At 48.8% G+C, this 9,421-nt stretch overlaps 1 protein-coding gene across 1 annotated transcript in view; it reads right to left on the bottom strand.

Moving 5' to 3' along the window:
• Positions 1-9,421, bottom strand: part of pag1 (phosphoprotein membrane anchor with glycosphingolipid microdomains 1) — a 50,158-nt gene that overhangs the window by 21,441 nt on the left and 19,296 nt on the right. Inside the window, exon 2 of the mRNA XM_083685164.1 lies at positions 114-186. The gene's annotated coding sequence lies outside the window, so the exon portion shown is untranslated. The remainder of the gene's footprint in view (positions 1-113; positions 187-9,421) is intronic.

Below are 9,421 nucleotides of genomic sequence, written 5' to 3'. Positions count from 1 at the left end.
CACACACACACACACACACACACCCGCACCCCGCAGGCAATCTGCTGAAACCTGCTGAGAGGTTCTGACAGAGAACATCACGTTGTGGTTTTGAGGTGCCCGGTTGTACTCACATGGAGAGACAGCACTCTGGAGGCTCTGGCGTAAGTCTTTGAGTCAGAGGCCGCAATCAACGTCTGGCTGGATCTGTGGAAACGAGAGGTGACCATTAGCGTCGGAGGGAATGGAGTTCGAAACCTTTCTTCTTTCTCTCTCTCTCTCTTTCTTTATTCTCCTCCCCCCCCCCCACCCTCTCTCTATTCTTCTTCAGAGCCTTAATGAGCGGCGTAGCAGGAGAGATAGAGGGATTAGCAGGGTATAGACGACAGGGTCTAGTCCCTCTCTCTCTCTGTCTCTCTCTCTCTCTCTCTGCCTCTCTCTCTCTCTCTCTCTCTCTCTCTCTCTCTCTCTGCCTCTCTCTCTCTCTCTCTCTTTCCTCTCTCTCTCTCTTTCTCTCTCTCTCTACATCTCTAGAACAAGTGGCAGGCCATTGAGGGAATTTATAATGACTGTCAAGATGAGACGCAACAGATGCCTGGATACAATCTCTCTCTCTCTCTCTCTCTCTCTCTCTCTCTCTCTCTTCCCCCCCCCTCTCTCTCTCTCTCCCCCCCCCTCTCTCTCTCTCTCTCTCTCTCTCTCTCTCTCTTTCTCTTCCCCCCCCCCCCTCTCTCTCTCTCTCTCTCTCCTCTCCCCCCCCTCTCTCTCTCTCTGTCTCTCCCTCTCTCTCTCTCTTTCTCTCCCCCCCCCTCTCTCTCTGTCACAGCACACGCCCTTGCAACCGAACATCTTCATAACAACCCATACATCACACACACAGCAGCCCAGCGCCCCCCATGCATCACAGGCTCTGACACCAGCCTTCTGGACAGTAACAGCCTACCAATGGGGTATTAATACAGACAGGGTGTGTGTGTGTGTGTGTGTTAAATGGAAATGTGATATGTCTTTACAAGTCCCCATCAGTTCCATTAGCACCAGGAGTGATTTATTCAATCTGGCCTTTGGAGGCTGCACTCTGGCCTGGGTTTGACACTAACCCCCCCCCCCACCCCTCCTACGCGCACGCATACACATACACACACACACACACACACACACACACACACACACACACATACACACAGCCTGAGAAGCTGCGCCCTGGAACCCCCCTCCCATCCCCTCCCCCTCCCCAAACCTAGACCCCCCACTCCCAGCCGCCACAAAACCAGCCAGCTCAAACCAGCCCCCCCCCCCCACCCCCCCACCACCATCTGATTTATCTGATCTGAGATGGGGATGAGGGTGGGGGTGGGGGGTGCAGGGACAGAGCGGGGCAGTAGAGCATAGCCCCCTCCACCCCCAACCCCCCACCCCCCCCCAACCTTGTCTGATTGCCTGATTCATTTGATTAGGGATGGGGGGAGTGAATGACTGGGGTAGGGAAGGAGAGAGACTGAGTAGAAGGGAATGAGAGGGCAGGAGAAGAGGAATAGAGGAGCGGTGGAGAAGAAGGGGGGGGGGGGGGGGGGGGGAGGGGGTCGAGAAGAAGAGGGGGGGAGAGAGGATAGCATTAGCTTTGCTGACGGTGCTCCTGACCTTTCCAGCTTTCCATTTACCAGACCAGACTCCACAGGCTATGAATCTATTATAACACCCCCAATCCCCCTCTCCCTCCCTCCCTCCCTCACACCCCTCCTTTGTCTGAAGACCTCTTCTTCACCCATCCCCCTTCTCTCCCCCTCTCTATTTCCCCCCCCCTGCTTTGGTTTCTTCAGATGAGGCCAGAGCAGATTCAACCATGTCTAACAACAACAAAAACAAAAACAACAACAACAACCAAAAGATGTCTGTTTACATCAGTGTGCAGACATCTACTAATACAGTATTCAACTGAAGAATCCTGTGTTGCTTCTATAGAGTCTGAAATCATGAATTGAAACATATGTACACGTTTCTGTGTGTGTGTGTGTGTGTGTGTGTGTGTGCGTGTGTGTGAAGGAGTGGCCCTTCAATAAAGACACTCACCATCTGAATGTATTTATGAAATTAGGTCAAACTGTAAAGAGCATGAGTTTTGTGTTTCATGTAACATTTCTCAACATTTCGTCAACATCCAGTCACTGTACCTATTCAACGATTTAAAACCATTGCAGTCATGTGTCAACTGTATTGTGTTCCTATTGGCGACAGCTAAATTGGTGGCTACCTTCCACCGCTGATTTTAATTGGGATCATTAGGGCACCTGCTGTTTTAAATAGGTGTGTCACTAATGTGTTTACCGAACTGAGCCACAGGATTTTAGCCGCCACGGTTTTGTTTATTCTAACTTGCCCCTGCGTTTGCAGTTTTTAAAAATAAACCTGCTCTTGATGAACAGTTGCTTTATCTCAGTTGTTGTTTTTAAAGGGATTTTAAAGGGCCTTTTAAAGGGATTTTAAAGGGCCTTTTAAAGGGATTGGGCGTCGGCCAGCTCTTCCGCAGTATGGATTTGACTTGAAGGCTTTTACAAAATTGAAAGTTCAAATGCTTCCATTTGTAAAAGACAGAGCTGCAGAGGGGTTGAGGTATTCTGTGTGTTCCACAGTCGAAATAAAACCACCAGAGAGATCCCGCTATGTTCACTGGAGCTGCAGAGAACGCAGACACAATGTTGGCATCTGTTGTGTGTGTGAAGTGTGTGTGTGTGTGTGTGTGTGTGTGTCTGTGAGCTGGTTGACAGTCACACAGAGAGACAGAGGCATCCGAAATCAGCATAGAAATGAACCAATTAGCAGGCAACATGTGTGTGGCACCATTAGACAGGAAGAGGTGGAATACATTACAGCACAAGGCTGCGGGCTCCTGTGTGTGTGTGTGTGTGTGTGTGTGTGTGTGTGTGTGTGTCTGTCTGTGTGTGTGTGTGTGTGTGTAGCGTCTCCAGGTGTCTGCCGACAAGCAGCGTTGACACTTTCAAGGTGCCCAAAATTGCTGGAGGCAAATCCGTATTCTCCCACTGTAATCTAGCATAGAGCAGGAGGAGGGAGGTGTCACTCAATGTCATTATCCACACTGTTGGGTCTGACAGTCTCTCTCTCTCTCTCTCCAACACACACACACACACACACGCACGCACACACACACACACACACACACACACACACACACACACACACACACACACACACACACACACACACACACACACACACACACACAGACACACTCACAAACCCACACACACAGACACACACACACACACACACACACACACACACACAGACACACTCACAAACCCACACACACAGACACACACACACACACAGACACACACCAGATTCAGCAGAAGTTTGTGAGTCACTTCCTATGTGGGTAAGCCATTCTCTTTCTCTTTCTCTCTCTCTCCACCACACCCTACTCCTTTCCATCCCTCCTTTTGCTGCTCTGCTTAACAAACCTTCACACACACACATGCGCACACACACACACACACACACACACACACACACACACTTTAAATGAGTGTTTGTCTGTTACAGTGCATCCACGGTCCACAGGAGACAAACACAAGTGTTAACTCTGCTGTGTGGATCCACTAGAGTACCCCTTTCTAACCAGCCACCATTAAAGCTCTTAATATCCTACACACACACACACACACACACACACACACACACACACACAGACACACACACTATCAATATCCTCTGGATCTCCTGCCTGATTACCCTGGCTGGGACATTAAGGCCCATTAAGACACATTAACCCACTCTAGTTTACACTGGGCTGGAGGAGCGGGGGTAACCTGACACGCTCCACATGATGAAGGGGACACTAATGACTGCACACTACACACTTGATGACTCGTTAGATACCGATACACACTACACACTACCGATACACACTTCACACTTGACTTGTTAGCCACCGGTACACACTACACACTTGACTTGTTAGCCACCGGTACACACTACACACTTGACTTGTTAGCCACCGGTACACACTTCACACTTGATGACTCGTTAACTACCGATACACACTGTGTGAAGTGGAGTTAGTCTGATCTGCACTTCAGAACTGACACTTGCTACAGACATTAATGACTTCATCATCAGTCAGCCAGTTAATGGCTCTGTCGTCAGTCATTACAGACCAGGGGGAGGCCGGCGAAGGTAGAAATCGGAGGACGGGGGCTCATTGTAACGCACGGAACGAAAGGAGCAACGGTATCAAACACAACGGTGTTTGATACCATTCCTCATTCCGTTCCTCATTCCATCCACTGCATTACAATGAGAACCCCGTCTTCCGATTTCTACCTCCGCCAGCCTCCCCTGTGAGAGACTTGTTATGGAAAATACATTCATAGAACTATTTTCAGGTTATACACTTTCATATGACTGATACAACTTCTGTAACTACTGTGATGACATTTTCTCTTGCCACTCCTCTAAAGTTCTATAGCCATTGTTCTGAGAAGCACTGTATGATTTACCACATGAACAGCGGTGATCTCTGAGGGAGTGGTAGGAGAGAGCAATAGTGGGGGGACAGGCGCATCCTGTCGATAGGTGTGAAATGTTGAACAGCGATTAATCAATAAGAAAGTCTCCCCATTGTTCATTCTCTCCCGCCTTTTCTCACGTAAGCACAAGGCCATCAGCCGATAGCCTTGTAGGCGCCTGGCAATATGTTCAAACTGTATAAAAGACAAACCTGATCATTGTCTCTTCAGACTTGTGCTGAACGAACCCCGGTTCTACGCTGGGCTGCTGTTACGCTCTTGTCTCTTGTTTGCAAGCAATAAATACCGGACTCAGATATTGTGGCTACTCAGGACTTGTTTCTTGATTCTTACCTCCGAAGAGCTAAAGTACAGAGTGGTAAATCCTAGACTTCCACCACAGACTCCTATGAGCCCAAGAGAGAGAGAGAGAGAGCAGAGTTTATCCTTGAAGAATCCACCAAAACGAGTCACACTTCACTGACGGAGCAAGAAGCTCACGTTGCCTTTCAAAAGGGGGGTTTGGAGATATTTCCATTTCTAACACAGACGCACGATGAAACAATAATCACAACACATCACAGGATCGCGAGGAAGTTTTTGTCAATTGTTTTTGTCGTGAGCTGCGCTGCTGTTGTTGCTCCATCCCTTTGTGAAGGGAGAGGGAGCCAAGCACTAATCCCTGGAAGAGAGGAAAGAGAGGATTGAAGTGTCCCCCGGGAACCAGAAGAGATTGCTTGTCTTAGTAAGCAGCTCGGCGTTCCAGAGGAAACACACACGTTCCTAATCATCTCCACGAGATGACACGTTTTCCTAGAAACCTCTAGTTCCTGGTATCCACTGATGTGTTCTTTCGATGAATCGTTGGAAGAACACATTAGAAAATACACACACATATACACACACACACACGCACACACACGCACACAGAAGCGCGCGCGCGCACACACACACACACACACACACACACACACACACACACACACACACACACACACACACACACACACACATACTGACAGCAGTATTGATTAGATTCTATACACGGAAACCCCAGCTGTTCCTCTGCATATTCTACCACTAGGAATCCCTGAGGAGCTGAATTCATAAAAACCAACAGGATGATGGATGCATTCCTGTGTGTGTGTGTGTGTGTGTGTGTGTGTGTGTGTGTGTGGTGTGAGAGAGTGTAGGTGTGTGATGCATTCCTCCGCTACCTCTTCCTGTCAACAGGCGGTAGATTGGTTGGACTTGATTAAAGGAGAGACGCGCACGCACACACACACACACACACATACACACACACACACACACACACACACACACACACACACACAAACACACACACAAACACACACACACACACACACACACATACACACACATACACACACACACACACACACCACATACACACACACACCAACACCCCTTCTACAACTCAAAGGTATTTTCAGAGGAATCCCTTCAAGGTTACAGCGTCCAACAACGGGCCTAGAGGAAGGGTCTTAAAAAAGACCGGACACACACACACACACACACACACACACACACACACACACACACACACACACACACACGGGTCAGGGGAAGCTCTGGTCTGAGCTTGGCGACAGTATTCCTGAACAGCCTAAAAATAATCCAGCGTAAACATGACTCCGGGGAAGAGAGGATAGAGAGCGGGATTCCCAGGGGCACCAGGGGAACGCTCCGCCTGTCACACACACACACACACACACACACACACACACACACACACAAAATCCTCCTGTCAGGGTTCCAGTTCGTGGAGCTCCAGCAGGCGTGGGATGAGGGATCATGTGGACAAAGACACCCCAGGGAGAGGGCTCTGTTCTCTGGGGGATGACCTCCAGATCCACCCGCTCTCACCCCTTCAACCTTCAACCAGAGCCCAGGAGGGTTGGAGCAATGCAGGGAATGTGGCGATGCGCTGGGAAAGACCTCGACGACCAGACCACCTCCAGTCCCTGTTAGAGCAGCTGTGTCTGTCAAGGGGGGGGGGGGGGGGGGGAGAGGCTGGTGGAGGTAGAAATCGGACGGGGGAACGGGGTCATGCACGGAACCGAGGAACGGAGGAACGAGGAACGGTATCCCCTCTCTCACACACACATCATCCGCTCTCCATTCTACGACAGTTGTAGAAGCTCCGGACCAGTCTCTCCCAGGCCCCAGTCAGAGGGACAGAATTAGACGGTAGTCCGTGTTATGCAACAACGGTTCCACCAATGTCATTGAGACGAATGAATGCTGAGTTAAGCCCCAGGTATTAAGGTGGGTTTAATGGAAAAGTCTGATAATATGATCCATGTAATCCCTCACCTCTGCAATACTGCTCTCCTGAACACACCCTCGCACACACACACACACACACAGTACGCACACACTGCACACACACACACACACACTACACACTACACACACACACACACACACACTGTCATCATTATCTAATCCAATGCTAGACTGCCCAGGGTGACTGAACACAACCTCCCTCCTGTTGTAAAGCCTATAAAGCTATTAACCATAACCTAAAGTCATTTATACGGTTCTTACCATAACCAATGTATCCAGAACTCTGGTAGGGAATAACCCAGAGCTCTTCACTGGAACGATTAAAATGTGAAAAAAAAAAAAAAAAACTACATTTGCCAAGACCCAGGTCCACTGCTACAGTCCACAAACAAAGCAAAAGGGACCGTAGTAGTTCTGGCTGGGAATGAAAGTTACAGATTGTGGCTTTAACATAATATCGGACGAAATGAGGCTAAACTCCTGCTGTGTTAAACACTGTAATGTGTCTGTGATGGATGGCCATTGTGATGCTACCATGCTACTAGCCCTTTCAGCTACATCCAGCCTAGCGCTGGAGAGCCTTCATATTGGACAAGAGGCTGGACTCCTGCTGTGTTTGACACTTTCTGCAGCAGATGACACCATTGTGGTAAGAGGCCTGTTTGACCACCTGCTCACCAGATAAGTGCATTTCTAGGTCGATGAGGGATTATGATACCCACGCTAGCTAGCAACCGCAGCGCTAGTTTTGGGGGGCCCCAAATGGGTCAGTCTTAGTGTCAGGCCGTAGAACAATGACGCACACACGCGCGCACGCTCACACACGCACACACACACACACACACACACACACACACACACACACACACACATACACACATACACACATACACACACACACGTCCCCGTCCCCCCCACAGACACACACACACACACACGCACACGTACACACAGCTGTGAGGTAAACCATTAGCCTTGGAACACTTTCTCCATAATCAAGGAACTCCCAGCGGGACTTTTCCTACTTCATTATAAGGAGCAGGTCTAGACCAGGGAAGGCTAAACGAGGGTTAATTTCCTGTGTTGGTGTGTTGGCCTCGTCCTCTGGCGGCGGCGGCGGTGTGAGCAGCGTTTCCTTCAGTACGTCTCTGTCTCTGCTGTTGTGCTGTTGACTGACTGCTCCTTAGAACCGCCGACCCGCCGACCCGCGGCCTGGTTCAGCCAACGTAACCAAATCCCTCGCTAGAAAAAGCTCAGTGGTGTTTGAAGTTGCCGGTGTACGAGCTTTGAAAGTTGTGTGTGTGTGTGTGGGGGGTGTGTGTGTGTGTGTGTGTGTGGGGGGTGTGTGTGTGTGTGTGTGTGTGTGTGTGTGTGTGTGTGTGTGTGTTTTTTTAACAGCCATTGTTCGAGGGTTGGAGATTACGAGGCCATTCAAATAGGTGGGATCTCAGCCAGGACAAGCTTCCTACACACACATACACACACAGGCACACACAGACACACACACAGACACACACACAGACACAGACACACACACAGACACACACCAGCTCACACCAGGCCTTTTATAGAGCTCTCTCTATTCTCAGATGAAACTTCTACATTCCTTCAGAAATTGCTCTTCACTAGAATATCAGTCAGTTCTTTCATGTCAGAGCCAAGACTCAAAGGAACTGTAATGTCATTATTGCACACGCACACTATTTCAACACAACACACACTTAAAAACAGCAATATCCATTCTAAAGATACACACTACAAAGATACACACATATATAGGTAGATAGATAGACACACATATATATAGGTAGATAGATAGATAGATAGATAGATAGATAGATAGATAGATAGATAGATAGATAGGGTTTACATGATGTAAACATGAATACTGTCATAACATCTACTCGACCTTAGTGGCATCTACACACACACACACACACACACACACACACACACACACACACACACACACACACACACACACACACACACACACACGTCTCATTTCAACGTGAACAATGGAACAATGGAAAGTGATGAGCGCAGCTCCTTTGAAGCCTCTGTAGCTCCCAGTAGGTCGAGAGACAGTGTCTGAGTATCAAAGACTCACAAGACCAACCTGCTACAAGTAACCAGGACTGCTTTGATGTATGCTCTTCAAAATGAGAAAGAACAGGTGGGTGGGAGAGTGGGAAGAGAGGGAGAGAGAGAAAGAGAGAGAGAGAGAGAAAGACACAGAGAGAGAGGGAGAGAGAGAGAGACAGAGAGAGAGAGAGAGAGAGAGAGAGAGAGAGGGAGAGAGAGGGAGAGAGAGAGAGAGAGAGGGGGAGAGAGAGAGAGAGAGGGAGAGAAAGACACAGAGAGAGAGAGAGGGAGAGAAAGACACAGAGAGAGAGAGAATCCCTGAGTTGCATCCTTGTCTCCTCTCCTCTCCATCCATCAGAGGACTCCTGCCTACCACCATAATGTAATAATAATAGCACCATCATATATAATGTATAAGCTGTCCAGTCAGATCGCTGAGATGAGCAGGATGGAGGGAGATGAGGGGAGGAAGATATTCAAGGTTTCAGGGGGCTTCAGTAGAAAAAAAAGAAAAGAAA

This window comes from Argentina silus (genome assembly GCF_951799395.1).
Source record: "Argentina silus genome assembly, chromosome: 14".
In the NCBI taxonomy this organism is placed as follows: domain Eukaryota; kingdom Metazoa; phylum Chordata; class Actinopteri; order Argentiniformes; family Argentinidae; genus Argentina; species Argentina silus.
The sequence above is the reverse complement of the archived record's forward strand: the minus strand, read 5'-3'. Positions and strand labels throughout refer to the sequence as shown.